The sequence below is a fragment of the Polypterus senegalus genome, chromosome 7 (genome assembly GCF_016835505.1).
Source record: "Polypterus senegalus isolate Bchr_013 chromosome 7, ASM1683550v1, whole genome shotgun sequence".
NCBI lineage: Eukaryota > Metazoa > Chordata > Cladistia > Polypteriformes > Polypteridae > Polypterus > Polypterus senegalus.
This window is the reverse complement of record NC_053160.1, coordinates 36411708-36431063: the sequence shown is the minus strand read 5'-3', so window position 1 is coordinate 36431063 and position 19356 is coordinate 36411708. Positions and strand designations below refer to the sequence as shown.

The 19356-nt window shown below is 38.9% G+C and overlaps 1 protein-coding gene across 1 annotated transcript in view; it reads right to left on the bottom strand.

The window, feature by feature from the left end:
* pdzd2 (PDZ domain containing 2) overlaps positions 1 to 19356 on the bottom strand; it is a 456165-nt gene that overhangs the window by 370857 nt on the left and 65952 nt on the right. The gene's annotated exons all lie outside the window — the stretch shown is intronic.

The following is a 19356-nucleotide window of genomic DNA, read 5'->3' as shown; positions in this document are numbered from 1 at the left end:
TGACACCCATTTCCACCAAAGTGTGCTTGTTAGGTTAAATAGCAACTCCAACACTGTAGTTGTGTGTGTGTGATTATGGGTTTTATGCCAAAGTGGATACTGTGATAGAGTGGCATTCTGGCCAGGGTTGATTTCTGCCTTGTGCTTAATGAATTAAATGAATTAAACTTAAGTAGTTTTGAGTATGTTACAGTATATGTAACAACTGCAAAGGCTAAAAAAACCCCTGAAAGCTCATGGTTTTTACTCACTAAGCCATTCTGGCCCCATCTTCTATTTCTTCAGGATACCTAAAGCACTGGGACAGCTTAGCTATTAGCTAAACAAACGGGCTTGATGGACTGAATGGTCTCCTCTCGTTTGTCAGATTTCTTGTGTTTCTTATTTGTCTTATGTTCACTGGTGTTGCTAGCAGGGTTGCAAGAGGGTTTAGAGGAACTCCTCCATTTAACACAGCCATCCTGGCTGTAGTAGGAGACCACAAACAACTGCCCTTTATAAGGGTGGCAATACACTCATGCATATACCAGTCAGCAAACAGTACAGGAAAGAGTAGTCCTCATGAGGTCCTAAGATCTTCAGGATATCTTGAAAAAGTTAGATGAACAGTGATTGGCATGTTATGTTGGGTTCAGCCGCCTGTTCTCATCAAAATGCTTTTATGGCAAGAACGTGACAAGCAGTTCACTCCTAGTGCAGGTATGTAGAAGAAGACGCAGAATGGAGTGTAGACTCATACTAGAAGCTTAATATGCCTCTTCTCTCTTCCCCTATGAAGATCCCCCACCTAAAATCTGAAATATTCAAATCCATCTTGCTCCCCCTTCAGTGTGTATGTAAAATATATTCTTTCTATATATGTGGTAGTCCCAGGACCCAGGAGGCAGATGGGATTAGGCTCCTTAATACACTGGACAGAGTGTAGAGAAAAACACAGAGAGAGACAGAGAGGGAAGGAGTGAGAGAGAAGAGTCTTGTTGAACCAAGAATCCTTCATGCAATGCCCTGTGATTTTCCAAATTCTCTTAAAACCCTTAAATTTACAATACAAAAGGACCTGGGCTAGATCCTCAACTCTTCATTGTCTGCACACACACACACACACACACATATATGCACACACGCACACACACATACAATAACAAGAATGTCAGCCTGCCTTTGTAAATTATACTGTGATCATTAACAGCTCACTGGGTACAAAAATGATACATTAAATCCAGTTTGGGGAGGAAGAGTGGTAATTTTAATTCTGACAAAATGCAGTAACTGCGCTAGCACTCTTTTCCACCTGTGTCTAGAAACAGGGTGCATTTATTAACAGTTATTTAAAATAATTAAATAAATAAATCTCTCCACTTTCCATATATATTTTTTACATGAGGCGAAGAGGCCAAACATATCTCAGGAATGCTGGACATACATAAACAGCACCACTTGCTCACACTGGGCTAATTTAAAGTTACCATTTAAGCTAACATGCAAGTCTTTACTATTTGAAAATAAGTATTAAAATACAAGAGAAAAAAAATACAATGCCATCTTAAAAAAACCTGTCTGTATTTTCAGATTAGGCTTAACACAGCTCAGGGCTCTGAGGTTTAAAGCCTATGCAAGTAACATTAGGTGCAAGACGCATTAATATTGACTCCTAACAATAAATTGTCAACACTGAGGTGAACAAAAATAAATATAAAGCCGTAAATAAAATATGGTGTAACTTTCCAAGATTCCAAAGAGAAACCAGCTAAAAACAGCAAGGACGCAATACTGTATCACTGCAGCATCAGCCGATTTGTGTGCCTGTCAGTCCTGACATGCCTTCAGTCCAAATAGCTAACCTCAAAACGTCATAACTATAGATGTCAATGTCGACAGAGGCCAGTAGTCCACCTCAGAGACAGGGAAGCTCTAGCATGTCAGGGACAATTAAAGTTAGCACTTCTTGTCTATTTTTACCCAGGATCATCCTTACACTCTCTGGATGGTGCCAATCAGCATAATATATATATATTGTGGTCTTCAGTAATGTTTTTCAATGTAGTTCTTTACATCCTTTTCAAGATCTAAATTATCAAAAATCATGAATTATACATTAGAGTTTAAAGTTGCATCAGAGTGTTGTGGTGTGAAATTTTGCATATAAGTTGCTAAATATTTTGTATGTCTTTAATTGTAACTTAGACCAATGTAATATTAGTATTAGATTATTGATACAAACAGCAATAGTTTGATGTTTAAGAACCCCCGCCAGTCTTTAGGACTAAGCGAGACATTTTATAACAGGATCAAGAGAAGAGCCTACAACCAGTTTGACAAGTGATTCTTTGTGGGACCCTCTTAATCAACTCCCACAGGAAAGCCAAATTACCTAGAAGGCAAGCACCAGCTAAACAAATGGTTTTGGGGGCAGGTGTGAAAGGTATTGTGGGCCCTCATTGGTCTGAAGTATGGCTGTTTGGGATTGGTTTGAATCAGAGGCCATTCTGTACCATAACACCCTGTTGGTGTAAGAATTTAGACAAAGAATGTATAAATTTGATTGCTGTACCCCTCCCCCGCAACCACCCCCATCTTGATGAGGAAGCATCTCCCACACCATGAAATGAAAAGAACACCACGCTGAGAAGCACAACTCGGCAGCCATATTGACACAGGCATGCAGCCTGTCCTGAAGAAAGCCATTAACTGATGACTTAACTGGAATCATTTAAAGTAACTGCAAGCCTATGTGCCGCCTGAAACACATGTCATTATTTATCAGGTTGTATGCTTGCCAATATACAGATTTATTTTGCTTATTGTTATTGTTTTATGAATATTATCAATAATACATTATTTAAGTTGAAAGTTAACTCCTCTTTGTCCTTTTACTCTTTGTAATGAGGTTATAGATTTACAGTGCTAGTCATAAAATTAGAATATCATGACAAAGTTGATTTATTTCAGTATTTCCATTCAAAAAGTGAAACTTGTATATTAGATTCATTCATTACACACAGACTGATGTATTTCAAATGTTTATTTCTTTTTATTTTGATGATTATAACTGACAACTAATGAAAGTCCCACATTCACTATTTTGGAAAATTAGAATATCGTGAAAAGGTTCAATATTGAAGACACCTGGTGCCACACTCTAATCAGCTAATTAACTCAAAACACCTGCAAAAGCCTTTAAATGGTCTCTCAGTCTAGTTCTGTAGGCTACACAATCATGGTGAAGACTGCTGACTTGACTGTTGTCCAAAAGACTACCATTGACACCTTGTACAAGGAGGGCAAGACACAAAAGGTCATTGCTAAAGAGGCTGGCTGTTCACAGATCTCTGTGTCCAAGCACATTAATAGAGAGGCGAAGGGAAGGACAAGATGTGGTAGAAAAAAGTGTACAAGCAATAGGGATAACCGCACCCTGGAGAGGATTGTGAAACAAAACCCATTCAAAACTGTGGGGGAGATTCACAAAGAGTGGACTGCAGCTGGAGTCAGTGCTTCAAGAACCACCACGCACAGACGTATGCAAGACATGGGGTTCAGCTGTCGCATTCCTTGTGTCAAGCCACTCTTGAACAAGAGACAGCGTCAGAAGCGTCTCGCCTGGGCTAAAGACAAAAAGGACTGGACTGCTGCTGAGTGGTCCAAAGTTATGTTCTCTGATGAAAGTAAATTTTGCATTTCCTTTGGAAATCAAGGTCCCAGAGTCTGGAGGAAGAGAGGAGAGGCACAGAATCCACGTTGCTCGAGGTCCAGTGTAAAGTTTCCACAGTCAGTGATGGTTTGGAGTGCCATGTCATCTGCAGGTGTTGATCCATTGTGTTTTCTGAGGTCTAAGGTCAATGCAGCCGTCTACCAGGAAGTTTTAGAGCACTTCATGCTTTCTCCTGCTGACAAACTTTATGGAGATGCAGATTTCATTTTCCAACAGGAACTGGCACCTTTACACAGTGCCAAAGCTACCAGTACCTGGTTTAAGGACCATGGTATCTCTGCTCTTGATTGGCCAGCAAACTCACCTGACCTTAACCCCATAGAAAATCCATGGGGTACTGTGAAGAGGAAGATGCAATACGCCAGACCCAACAATTCAGAAGAGCTGAAGGCCACTATCAGAGCAACATGGGCTCTCATAACACCTGAGCAGTGCCACAGACTGATCGACTCCATGCCACGCCACATTGCTGCAGTAATCCAGGCCAAAGGAGCCCCAACTAAATATTGAGTGCTGTACATGTTCATACTTTTCATGTTCATACCTTTCAGTTGACCAACATTTCTAAAAATCCTTTATTTGCATTGGTCTTAATTGATATTCTAATTTTCCGAGATACTGAATTTGGGAATTTCATTAGTTGTCAGTTATAATCATCAAAATTAAAAGAAATTAACATTTGAAATACATCAGTCTGTGTGTAATAAATAAATCTAATATACAAGTTTCACTTTTTGAATGGAATTACTGAAATAAATCAACTTTGTCATGATATTCTAACTGTAGAAGGGAAGGTGGTATGTCTATGAAATATGAGGCAGTCTGACAAAGGCTACACATTAAATAATACAAAAGGTGAAAGTAGATTAATATAGAACTCTACCTGTTACTGATCCATACTCAAAGTAACCTGTAAATTCAATTACTGTATTGTTAATGTGTACATTTTTTGCACAACTGAAGCAAAGGAAAGTTAAGTGACTTGAGTAAGGCCACACAGTGTGTGAAAGACAGGGAGTGGAGCAGCAACCGAACTGCTTAAAGCCTATTGCCTGTCCAGTATGGCCCACCACCTTCACCTATTAGAAGATACTACGTTAATAACATACTGTAATGGTCAAGGAGCCATTAAGAGAAAAATCAAAAACAACATTAATTGAGGTAGGATAGGATAAAAAGCAAACCAAGCAATTACTGAAAGCAACATCTTTACAAAGTAATAATAGTTAAAATTAAATACCTGTAGATAATGCTAAACTGCCCAGCACAATGAAAAGCTTTTTTTTTCCTAAATTAGACTACACACAAGTCCCTCTTAACATCAATCACTGACGTATTTCAATCAAAAAGGATACAAGGACCATTAAAAGATTAAAGAACAGGAAAATAGCAGGCATTGATGGTATAATAACCAAATAACTAAAGACATAGATTTATTGTAGCCATCCAGCTGACCCACTTTTGCAGCATGGTATATAGAATGACAGATTGGCATTATACCAGATGACTATAAAATGGTGTCATTATTACTCTATCTAGCCAGTCTTACAGATTATAACAGCTGGAGACATATCACTTCCCAGCAAAGATAGAACTTCACATACTAAACAAACAATAACTGATATACTGTAAACTTGCTGATACAATACAATACAGTTTATTTTTGTATAGCCCAAAATCACACAGGAAGTGCTGCAATGGGCTTTAACAGGCCCTGCCTCTTGACAGCCCCCCAGCCTTGACTCTCTGAGAAGACAAGGAAAAAACTCCCAAAACTCCCTGATCTACAAGGGACACCCTAATAGACAGAGAAGGATGGTCATTTATAGTGAAAGTATAGTATAGTAAAAGCACAAATGGAGAAGGTACCATTCAAAGAAGCAACAACACAATAATATTAAATTACTAAACCTATGCCTTTCCAGACATCCATCCATTATCCAACCTGATTTATCCTAACTACAGGGTCATGGGGGGTCTGCTGGAGCCAATCCCAGCCAACACAGGGCACAAGGCAGGAAACAAACCCCGGGCAGGGCACCACTAAGGACAATTTAGAATCACCAATGCACCTAACCTAAATGTCTTTGGACTGTGGGAGGAAACCGGAGTACCTGGGTCTTCTAACTGCAAGGCAGCAGCGCTACCCACTGCGCCACCGTGCCGCCCCCTTTCCAGACATACAATTCCTAAACAATTTTGCTTTCCATGGGGTGGCTGGTCCACTTTTCCACTCACTAAGCACTCATAGACACTCTTTTTTACCTTTCTCTCTCTAAAATGACACTGGTCAGTCTTTCTCTCACCAGTAAACCCTTCCCTGCTACTTGTCTTCAGAGTCCAAGCTCAACTCTGTACTCGTTGATTATGGTGTCAGAGAGTGGTGACGTATTGTATATTGATTAGCATGTGCAAGTAATAACTTCAGCATACTTTGTACATATGACAATAAAAAACCCTATTAACCTAAACTACCTTCAGATATGTCTGGAAAATCACGTAGAGGTTCCTGAGCATTGTGTGTAAGGTCTGCGCACATACTCTTTCTGGCAGCCCTGGAAGCTCCAACACTTTTATGCACAGAACCAGGGTGAACCCAGATGTGTTGACCTTCCCAGTGACTCAAGGGAGTCCAGAAAAATTGCAGTGCCACTCCACTCTGCCTCATATGGCGCTTTTCCACTGCATAGTACGGCACAGCACGGTTCAGTACAGCTCACCTTGGTTCGGCTCAGTTCGGCTCGGTTTGCGTTTCGACTGCAGTTTAATACCGCTTTAGAGTGGGCGGGATTATTCATGTGTCGTTATAGTTGCGCCGCGTCTACTGCCGTGACACCGTGGAACTTTTACAACAACACGCAGACAACGACAACACTTTAGCTCGATGACGTGCAAGGGTAAGCATCTAAAAAAAGCACATCACTAGCTAACTTTTATCACTGTTGCAAAGCATAAAATGAACTTAACTGCCAGTGTAACATTAAAATGCTGATTCTGTATATTACAGATCTTCGACATTTTGCAAAAAAGTCGCCGCAACAGACCATCTGTTTGGACATTTAACCGTGCTTCAGAGTGGTGGGATTTGATTGTTCCAAACACTCAGTGGCTGGAGAACTTTCGAATGTCTGAAGAAACATTCATCCACTTATGCAACAAACTGCGTCCAGCGATGGAGAGACGGGACACAAACTTCCGTGTGTGTGTACCTTTAAAGAAAAGAATAGCCAGTGACGCAGTAATGATGATTTTCTCCGGCCAATTAGTGACCAGCAGAGTTTACACGTCACGTTTTGGTAACGGTTCGGCGCGCTTGGAACCTCAGCTGAGGTGGTACTAAAAAAAGGACCAGGTACCAGGTACTGTTCCCAGTGGAAAATGCCCCAAAAGTGAGCTGAACTGAGCCGTGTCGTGCCGTACTATGCAGTGGAAAAGCGCCACTAGTGTCTTGTGGTGCTCTTAAACTGACCCGTGGTTCTTAGTGCCACTGCTTACTCAAATTTCGGGTTTGTGTGCCCCTAGATCAGTCTTTTAGCATTCCATGTTGGTGAAAATTAGGCTCACGTTTTATTAGCTAGATTAAGAAGGTTTGGGAATGTTTATTAGGAATCCATTAAGATCATGTTTGATTCATGCACAATACTTTTTATGAAAAATGTGTTATTTTAACATTATTGTGGTGATGTCACTGCATCACCATTTTGAGTATTTGGTTTTCAATAACACCATCATTATGTGTGTTTCGAGTTTCTATGATGCTATGTGGTTGCTTGGTATGTGATACACATGTGACATCATGGTAACTAAATGTACAAGATGACTGTCCACTTTAAACAGCCATTCAAATTTTAAAATAGCAAGTTCACAGGTTCCATGTATTGATTACATTACAAAATACCTTTGCCCAATAGTGCAACCACATTAGTAGTACTGTGCTGTCTGCAGTTCGATACAGCAAAAATTCTTTAAGTTAAGTAGAGAATAAGGAAGCTAGAAGTTACCAGGCAAGGCAAAGTAAAGACTTCTAATAAAAAAAACAACTATTAGGTAAAAACTTTGCAGCAATTTCAAACTTGGCTTAAGTCTGTCCTTTGGCTTCTAGTTTTTGTTTTGGTTTTAGTGTATCAATCACATGCGCAAATCAAATCCCTAGCAACACAGAGCATTATAACAAAAACATGAGGGCAACCATGAAAAATGGGAAACACATTAATGATCAAAATAGCACATTTCTTACACCTTCAAAGACTAGCCACCTACAGAAAATGTATCCTGATAGTTATGTTTCTGAACAACCATGCGTGAGGGACAAACAGAGCAACAATCATGGCATGTCAGGGTGACCTTGTATAAGGCAAGAATCTGGTTTTATGGCTAAAGGATAAGAAAGGCAAACTGCAGAAGATATATTTTATAGCTGGATCTAGTGATACAGAAAGTACATAGTAGGAACCAAAAGATAAAATAATACAGTAGGTTTATATCTTAAAATACAAGTGTGATAAGAAACAGGTTAGAATCCCTGAATAAGTTGAAGTAGTAATAAGAACAATTTGCTATGTTTTACAAATACTGCTACTGCTGGGGTGTCATGACCTATAAAAATACAACCACATAAACACCAGGAGACAGACATATAGAGACTCCTCTCAGCATTATCCCTGTGTCAGGATAAAGTAGTGAGCTCAACTCTAAATGCTATGAATAAAATAAAGGATACACTAAAACACAAACAAATCGGCTATTACTGATATGTAGCATGCATTTGAACAAAAAGAGCCACTTGTCCTAATGGACAGATCAAAATGGCTTTCAGAAATGTTTAACAAAATATTTAATCCCTTTAAAAGATTAATTTTGAGGCTGCAAGAGATCAACATGCAGAATCCTGGTAAGCCGATTAAAGTAGTTGTCCAGCTTTCTTTAATCTGCATCAGTTTCATCATTAAGAGATTTCCATAAATTGTTATGTTTAATACTAAAACCAAGGCTTAAAATATATGTCAAGTAAACACAGGACTGTAACCTTGTTTTTACACATGGTGCACTGTAGAACTGAGCATGGCCATGACTAGACAGACATCAGATAAAGTATATTTTAAATCAGCTTATGTTTATTTCTGGTTTAGTGGTTACCCCTACAAGAAAGAAAATGAGTCAACTCTACCATACCACAGTTGTTTACTCCTCAGAATCTCCTCAAATTCTACCCAGTAAAGGTGATTACTTTATCACTTGCTCTTTTTTGACAGTAGCCTTTTCAGTCGGATTAAAACTGCACACCTATAATGTTAAAAAAAATCCATCCATATTTGTTATTACACCTGCTTAATACAATTCAGAGATGAAGAGCCAGAAACTACCCTGCCTAACTCTAGATAGGATATCTGTCGTGTACACACCCACATTCACTTATACAGGATCAGTTTAGTCTTTAATTAACATCACTTGCAAGTCTTTGCTATGTGTGTGAAATACTGGGGTACTCAGAAAAAAAGACTGGCACAGGTATTGTAGGAACAAACTGAACACAAACAGAGATTCAAGACCAGGGGCCTCATGTATAAACGGTGCGTACGCACAGAAATGTTGCGTAAGAACTTTTCCACGTTCAAATCGCGATGTATAAAACCTACACTTGGCGTAAAAGCCACGACTTTTCCACGGTACCTCATGCCTTGTCGTACGCAAGTTCTCCGCTCGGTTTTGCAAACTGGCGGCACCCAGCGTCAAAGCAGTGCTACTGTTCCTGTGTGGTTACTCATTATTTTCATGACGCGGCTTTATAAATACACAGAAACTAACCGCATATTGTTTATTAGTGTAATGCATCTGATTGTAATTAACTCGTAACAATATAATGGTCCAGGGAACAGCCATAGTATTCCAAATACCATAACTGCTTTAGCGTTGTTACTCTCACTTCTTCTTCTTCTTCTTCTTCTTCTTCTTTCAGCTCCTCCCGTTAGGAGTTGCCACAGCGGATCATCTTTTTCCATATTACTCTCACTGCACCACTCGGAGTATTTATATCACTGTATCTGAGTGTGAATCACAGCAGCAGCTGATCGGAAAGAGAATTATCGGTATACGGCATTAAGCACACGCTGTCTCAGCCACGGCAAAACGTTTTAAAGCCTTTCCTGTACAGATCTCGCTGTTCAGAAACAGTTTAATCCCAAGAACTTTAAATGCACTCAATCAATTGCTCCTTGTAGAACGGTTTGTACTTATAAGTACAATCACCTCATTGTAAACTTGCACTACAGTTATAATATCTCACAACCTGGGCCACTTTATAAAGCGCGTATTTACAAATGATGACGATATCATTTTAAGGTGAAATGCAGCAAAATATGTTTGTTAAATTATACACATAAAACTTTAACTTCATTTAAATAATCTATATTCTTCACTGGGAGTGTCGTGAAGGATAGAATAATTAAACATGTACTACGAAGATATTTCAATGTTCTTTAAACGTTTTGAAGAATCGGCGCTAAGCTTACAGATGGCTTAACGTCTATTACAGAGCTGATTGTATGGCGATCGGTTACTTGGGGAAAGAAAAGCAAGGACTCTTGGGCTACCAATATATATTGAATATAAAACAGAAAGAGAAAAAACAACACAGCTAAAAACGCAGCGACAAATTTGACAAAAGATAAATGCTTGTCATGAGCACGAGGCTGCTGTGCAGAGTCCGCAACGGACGTGGCCATCCACCGTGATAAGCTACCTTACTGACATTGGCTGGCGAAGGAGCCACCGATTCTTCCTCTGCCCAGTGCCACCACAAGCCTAGAGCCGCCCCTGAGTACTGCTGCAATAAATTATTTCATCGAAGTGAAACACATGTTTAATAATGTGCTTTAACTCCTATCATCATGAAAATGACATCACGTATACATCTCAGTATTTTAGTTATTCAGAGAGCTGTAATATCACAAATGTAATGGATTCTGTGTCCAGTTGGAGGAAGAGAGCCAGTTTAAGAAGCAAGTAGTGATTCACACACATAGAGCACATACGAGTAGAAGATCAAATACAAAACAAAGCATTTAATGTGCTACTTTAATTACGATGTGATTTGAGAAACTGGTTAATTAAACTATTTTAAGATGAAGTTTATAATGTTCTACTAAATGACAAAATAAACTACGTGATTAAAGTGGAAATGTCGAGATTGAAGTTGACATTTCGTGCTTTTTCCCCACCGTGTGCCTTTTTTCTCTGTACCCTAATAAACTTTCATATGACACTCAGACAGTGGGCTTACAACTCTTCTTTTCACGGCAACTTTGATATGTGACTTCTTTTTATTTCCGGCACTGTGCGATTTTGTGAATGTGAGCTTTCAAGTTTCTCCAACACGCTATGTCACTCGATCAACTTCATTTTGTTGATTATATCACGGTTTATTTGAACAAATACTATGTTTTTCCTTTCCCTCCACTTGGTATTCACTGAAATTTTTATATTTTCCCGTGCTTTTCCCATTGTCTTTTCACAGAAGGCTGCGCTTAAGGGCGATTTATATTGATTTGCATATTCAAATAGGCGTAATTCTGGGAGGATTTGGGGCGTTACATAAAGCGCGTGCACGAGCGTTAGTTTTCACGCTGATCGGGATTTATGTAACAGAAGAACGTGGAAGTTGGAGTACGCACAGATTCCTGCATCTGGATTTTTCTGTGCGTAAACACATTTCGGCTTTTGTGCTTACGCCATGTTATAGTGCGAGTTCTACGCACGGCATTATACATGAGGCCCCAGGTCTTTAGAGCTTTAAGAGAGCAGAATTATCTCTGCACCACAACAGTTAAAAAAGTTACAAATGTATGCATGGTGCAACATTCAGGTGTTTTCAGAGCTGTGCATTCACTGCAGCCCTCAAAAGGACTGTGCTCAGGATTGGGCAAAAGGCTGAAAATACAGAGACCACTCTCACTCACACATGCACATAAACACACACACACACACACACTTATTCACACATAGTGACAGTTTGCAATTGCCAATTAACATAACACTTCAACTTCAAGTACTGTATATAAGGTGGCTACTTCAAAAATATTAAAATATAAAATTGCTTATATATCCCTCCATTTTATTAACCCACTTACAAATGACAGGGTTAGGGAAAATCTGGAGCCAATCCATATTGGGTGTAGGGCAAGAACAATCCCTGAACAGTGTGTCAGTCTGTTGCAGGGTAATCACACACAGGCACGCATGCAAACACTAAGGCCAGTTTAACAACTAATCTACTTAAACTGCATGTCTTCCACGGAGTTAATATTTAGCAAAGGCAATCTCATAAAATAGAAGGTTTTACTCCAGGATTTTTGTACACCATAGCAGAAAATATATTAAAAGTCATCATGACAAATGGTAGCATTATGGTATGAAGTTGCTTCCATCATCAAGCAAAGCAGTAGGGGCAGTTTTACAGAGATGAAGCAAAGCATTTGACTTGGACAGTTCAATTTAGGCCTCATCAGACCAAAATTTCCATGTCTCTTACATACTTTCTCACAAGCTGTAGCCCAAATGTTATCTGAAAATTTAACATCAACCATTCACACTGCCACTCCACCCTGAAACATTAAATTTATTAAGCAGCAAAATGATGGTAATTTTGCCCACAGTTTCTTCAGTTATAGCCAAGACAGCTGAATAGCCTCCTGACTTTTACCCTTCTCCTTTACATTCTGTCACACACCTTGGGAACAGCTTAAAGGCTCTTGTGGTGGTAATTCAACACTGATCCACACAGTGGTGGTGGCTACTAATGCCTCTTCCCTTCCATCCTTGACAGACCATGAAATTGACAGCCGATCCACCAATGACATCACTTTCTGTGTCCATCCCCCCTGGACCTGCCTCTTCCTGCCTGGCCTGTACTTAATAGGAAGTGTTTTGATCTTTGCCAATCTAGTCTAAGACTCATGTCCTGAGGGACATTCTTTTTGCTGAAAATCCTTTATTTTTTTCATAATACATGGGGTCATGGTGTTGCCCCAACTAATTTATAACTGTTTTGTTATTTTTTTACAATACTCAGGTTAGAAGGATTTCCTATTCTTACAGGTTCACACTTTTTCATATTACTTGCATACCTTTTATTGTAACATTTACTAAGGTTTAGTGGATTTTCAGAACCTTGTAAATGTTTTTTTTATCCTTCCTTTGATTGTCATTTTCAATACCTTTACTTTGGATTTACACTTCTCTTTGATTTTCTTTTACAAAGAACTGTAGTTTGGTCTCATCCGCTATGGGAGATGGACATCTGAGGCAGAACTCTGTTAGCTATTTTTTCGATTTCCTTTTTATAATTCCAAGATATCCTGTATTTACTAAATCCGGGGAGTTCAATTACAGTATATATAAACATACAGTATATAAGCATGAGTGGCAGAAAAAAAGACTCTGAAAGAGCTTCATCCAAATCTAAACAGACATCAAGTTCAAGCTCAAGGTATGGCCTGTTAGAGACTGACCTGGAACAGATAGGGGAAAGCACAGATTTCCTGGGACTTGTTGACTCTGCTGCATCATTCCCAGCTGAGAGCGGAAGCGAATTTGCAAGTAATTCGGGCTGGGATAATTCACCGATTCCAGAAGGCTCAGTGAAACTAAAAATGGCCTTACCTTCCACGTTGTCATCTACCCCTCGCAAGCCAATAACATTGGCTGCAACTGGGCATTCTACTTCTACCGCAGAATTCGGGGAAGACCGAAATGATCTGTCCCAGCTGAAGACAATGATCACCGCAATGGCCACTGCTCAAGACATAAAGAAGCTCAAGGATAATATAAAGAAGGATATAAAATGACATAAAGAAATAAATAAAGGACATATACAAGACAAACAAGAAGTTGTTTCAGGATATTAAAGATCAGGAAACCCGTTTAAATAATGGCTTTGAAGCAGCCTTTAAAGGTATGCTTGAAAAAATTGAGGAAAAAATACAGGAAAATGTGTCTAAATTTGAGAATAAGCTTGGAGCACTTGGTGCTCAGTTTGAAGACGTTAAGCAAACGCTCACGACTCATATTGAAATAGCATAACAACTGGTATTTACTGCTGACGAAAAAGCAATGGCTGCAAATTCCGAATGCAAAATGCTTGAAAACAGACTAGCTGCACTGTAAGATGGATGCAGAAGGAATAATATAAGAATTGAAGGGCTCCCTGAAAATCGTGAAAATGTCCAAACCCAATGAAATTCATAGCTGAACTATTCTCTAAAATAACTGGAGAGGATTTCAAATCAGACACCGAGGTAGCAGCAGCAGCATACTGCATACGTGGATCAAATACCTCAAAGCCTAGGACTTTCATCATGCGCTTTGAAAAATGACAGTTTAAACAACATACAATGTTACTTCTAAGACAGAAACAAAAGATTACATTTTAAAATAACCACATTCATATTTTCCCTGATTTCTCACCTTCAACAGCTGCTAAATGTGCCACATTTTACAGCATTAAACAGCACTTACGGAAAGCCAAGATCAGATACAGCCCCTTGTATCATGCCAAATTGAAAGTGGACATTCAAGGCAACTACTACATTTTTACCTCAATGGAGGAAACAGAAAAAGAGGTAAGAAAACTGATCCAGACACTTTTTGAAAGACGATCGTGAGTTGCATCGTGTCCTGGCATGGCAAAGAAGATGCTACCTGCTGTAGGACCCATTTGCAATGAAAATCATTTCGTAATTATACATTCTATTTCCTTATCTGCCATTTGTATGTTTTAATTACAATTATATGAGTGTATGTATGTGGATTTTGTTTTCTTCATAGTGGACTATTTAACATCATACCCTTGGTTCATTGTATTTAGGGGTTACTATCACACCTTATCTGCTTATCCAGGTCTACTGTTTAACATTATTCCCTGGGATTACTTTCTCAAACTGTTTAAGATTACATTTTATGTTTACAGTATTTGAACTGTACTGTCAATAGATATCTTTATTATAATCCTTATGCACCACTGCTGGGGCGCTTGTTTTCTTTTGAAGGTGCCCTGTCTCTAGGTATGTCAGAGGACCGGGACTTTGTAAAGTGTGGTTTAGCCTCATTTGGGGTGGCAAAATGGCGGGTGGGGGGTTAGGGTAGGAAAGAAATGGCTTCATGGCAATAACTCCTGGAAAAATTGGAAATTGAGGTTAAAGCTGTCTTATATAATAATGTACTATCTTAAATTAAGACTATAGAATGTCAACCAAACACTTAACTTTGTGAGCTGGAATGTCAAAGGTCTCAATCATGAATTAAAGAGAAAGAAAGTATTCTCCCACCTAACAGGTCTAAACACTAAAGTAGAGACCCACTTAGTAAAGCAAGGATCAGTTCTGGATGCACAGAGACTGGACTGGCCAAATATTCCATTCCAGCTTTACAAAGAAAACTAGAGGGGTGGGAATTCGTATACATAGAACAATATCATTTGTAGTATCAGATGTAGTATCTGATCCTGAAGGGCGATATGTGATCATCATGGGTAATTTATTTAACTGTAAAGTAATTTTGAAAAATATCTACACACCCAATGTGGATGATAGGGACTTCATCCAAAACATATTTGCATTCATTCCCAGTGTGAAAACTCATAGAATTATAATGGCTGGTGACTTTAATTGTGTTTTAAATCCAGATCTGATCATAACTTGTCAGACCCCTGGAGATTCCTAAACCCAAACTCAAGAGCATATTTCTTCTATTCACCTGTGCATCACTGCTACTCAAGAATCGATTATTTCTTCATAGATAACAATTTCTGACACTATTGTTATCTCCATCCATGTCCCTTTGATCATGGAGCTTAAATCACTATGCCCCATATATTCATCTCACAGATGGTGCCTTAACCCACTGTTATTGGCAAACGAGAACTGTATGGAGTTTATATCAAAGCAAATTGATGTTTTTAAAGACAAATACATCCTCAGAGATCTCTGCAGGAATGCTCTGTGAAACTCTGAAGACTTTCTTAAGAAGACAGATTATTTAATATCTGTCCCACAAAAAATAACAAGAAACCAAGAAGGTATCAGAGCTAATCAAATCAGGGAAATTACCAGACTAGATCAAGAGCATGCCAGTTGTCCAAATGACACACTTCATAGGAGAAGACAGGCTTTGGATTCAGAACTCAACCTCTTGACAACAAAAGAAAAAGAACAACTCATTTTTAAATCACAACATCATTTTTATGAACACGGAGGGAAAGCTAACAAGTTCGCAATGAAGTCCTAGCAAAAAAAGAATTGTAGTTAGATCACAATACACAGAGACTTCCCCCATAAATGGTAAAATCAGCAAACAATTAGGGTTAGGGGTAGGATTGCACAAGCAGCAAGAAGACTTTTATCCCATCCCTCCACCTCCGCAGCTCAACTCGGGCAAAAAGTTCTCCCAGCTCAAGTCTGTTAATCTGGCTGTGAGGTGCCTGATCAACACATCTGCAAAAGATGCTAATGAAGAGGTGTGAAGGAATTTAAGGTGGCTCGGGATTACGAGTTTTTTTGTAGGCTTCAGGGATTCTAGTATTAAGAATATGGAGTAGACAAAAATAAAGCCATACCTACTTTTCAGACTATAAACATCATTGGCCACATTCACATTTTGTCCTTAAAAGTTATCCGATCAGGCAGATGAGTTTCCACAAAACTACACATGTGAAAAAAGGTGGAGCAGTAGAATAGTTTAAGAGGCACACTATCTAAAGTCGGCTAACTAAACAGTATGCTGATGATGTCTCTGCTGAGGAATTTGCTCAGGGCAAACCCCCTCTCAACTGGACATCATCCCTGAGATAGCAGTAGCAGGACTCAATTTTAGAGCCTTGGAATTACAGAGCAGTTTTCTCTGCCAATTTCCCAAAGGAGAAAATTCACAACTGGATAAGCTACTGCTTCCTGACTCAAAGGCTCCAGGCTCACAGCCAGGTTCATAAGGAAGTGAAATGGATAGTGGTGGGGCCCTTGACAATTTATCATCAATGACATTTGTGGGTTTCTCTGGGAACACTCAGGGGAAGGGCAAAAAAGGCACAGAAAGGCCAGTGCTTAATATGGTACTGGTATGGGTGCTAGGTGTTAGGTCTCTGTAACTGAACAGAGTAAGCTGATGCTTTCTGATTTAGGGGTACTGGGTTCGCAGCCTGCCTCTCCATGTGATTTCTTGCCAGTGACAATGGCCTTTTCTAAACACTGGTGAAAAGTATGGGATGTCTATTGATTTCTCCAAAAATATACTGCTGAATTTTAGGAAAGTGTAAAGTCAAAACTTTTGTTAATTCTGTACTAAATATGGCATGCGAAGAAACGAACATTCTGCTCTGGCTTTTCCACTTTCTATGCGTAGTCAGTTGTGGCTCCTAGCATTCCTCCTCACACTTCTACTGGAGAGTTTTCTTTTGAAAATTGTGACCTGCCTGTAGTCAGAGACCAACAGGCATCACTACAATAAATTTAAAAAGTCCCTCAAAAACATTATACAATATATTGTTGCATTACACAAAATTTAATAAAAAAGAAAACCTCAATACAAAATATTTGTGAACATTTCAAAAAGGTAGGTCCACATAGACTTTCAAAACAGTTTTATCGGCAGAGAATAGCAAGGGTCAAAGCATGTAAGTCAAGAATACCTTTTACAAAAAGCAAAACTTTATCCAAAAATGTCTGTCAAAAGTCAACATAATTGATATTTTTTTACTTTTCATGAAATGTTTTGGCATTAATCCATCACTTTGCTTCATTTCAAAGTTCATAGGCAGTTTTGTGCATGCTGATGATAACATCAAACAATACATTCCCTCTGTCAACAATATGGTGGTGCCCATGCAAATAAAACACAGAAAGAGGGCACCCATTGGGAAAACAGTTATCAAAATGTTGGTGTGATGATGTATTGAAAATAGGACAAAAAATAATTAACAACTAAAATGACAAGAGAAACAACAACTCCAAATATTAAAATAAGAAAGTAAAGGCAAAAAGATAAAACGTACATATAAAAGGTTGAATCATAACAAAAGCATACCAATATAAAGCTACAAAAGAACTGCCATATAGCCAGCTGACAATGAAGGACAGGAAAACCCGAACTCCAGCAGGTACATTCCTAAAACAATAAATAAATAAACCTTGCTTGGCTCCAGTGTCAACTATAACAGGTGAAATAATAGTTTTCATTACTTAGAACAAATAAACAAATAACCTTCCTCTCATAATTATTGGACATTGTACAATTTCTTAAATGTGAGATAAGGTGTTCTTTTGGGCTGGAATGAAATAGCACAAATTAAGAGTCCATTTTATTTGACTTGAACTAACATTCCATAGTGAAGTATGCTCTTATGGTGACCTGTCTGCTGTACATGTTCCAGTCAGAATCCTTTATTCTTGTGGTGCCACTGTATAACCAAGGAACTTCTGAGCACCATACAATTGTGCAATAACAGCTACTCCTCACCACATCAGTTCTAGATAATTTCATTGCCAAGATATTCATTCTTCATGTGCACCAAATGAACCAGTCCAATGTTGAGTACCTTATTAATCTATTTCACAAAAGTGAATAAAGAGTACATTATGTTTCCTCCACTAGACAACTGTGTTACAGTATATTCTTGTATGTCTGATGTGGTTAAACAAGTCAATGTTACGACTGACAAAAAAAAGAAAAGAAAACATACACCTCAAATTCTTCAAAAACACAGGAAACCAACCTGGAAAATATATTCTATATTTCTCCATTTTTAATCAGAATCAGATCCTGTACAGTTGCCTTATTAGCCTTGCTTCAGAACATGTACTTTTGTTATCTTTTCTATCCCAATGGGCACTTCAGAATGTGATCTTGAAGGCAGTAAGTGCAAGGAGAGTTTAATTTTCAGTGCTCAACAATGCCAATTGAACTCAAGGAGGCATTTTGACACAATCGGTTCTATAACAGTATTAATCTGTATGGACAGTATTTGTACCAGGCCCATTACTTATCTTGAGATTTATGTACTACTAGCCAACCCGCGGCGTAGCACACACCACATCATTATTAACGTTAACAGTCAACATGGCTCACAGCTGCACGTGGACTGTAGCACAGACCAAAGCCAGTGAGGATGTGTTTGGTGACGTGTTGGGGGCGGGCACATGAGCAAGCAGTGTGCATGCCTCGAGAGCGAGGGAGGACGCAGGAGGAGAGTGATATTTTAAGAACAAATATAGTTAATTATACCATAGAATGCACAGCGTAATAGTAAACTAAATGTAACAACATTGAATAACACTGAGAAAACCTTGAACAACAGAGAAAACTAACACTGCAAGAGTTTGCGCTATAGCGAGTTTTAAGCACAGGGAAAAAAAATGAACATTTGAAAAATTCGTAATTTAATAAACAACTAAGAAAAGTAACATTGCAACAATACATCGCGCACCTGTGTGTGTGTGTGTGTGTGTGTCTGTCTGTCTCTCTCTCTCTCTCTCGTGTGTGTGTGTGTGTCTCTCTTGCGCGCCTGTGTGTGTGTGTCTCTCTCGTGTGTGTGTCTCTGTCGCGCACGCCTGTGTGTGTGTGTCTCTCTTGTGCGCATGTGTGTCTCACTCTCTCTCTCT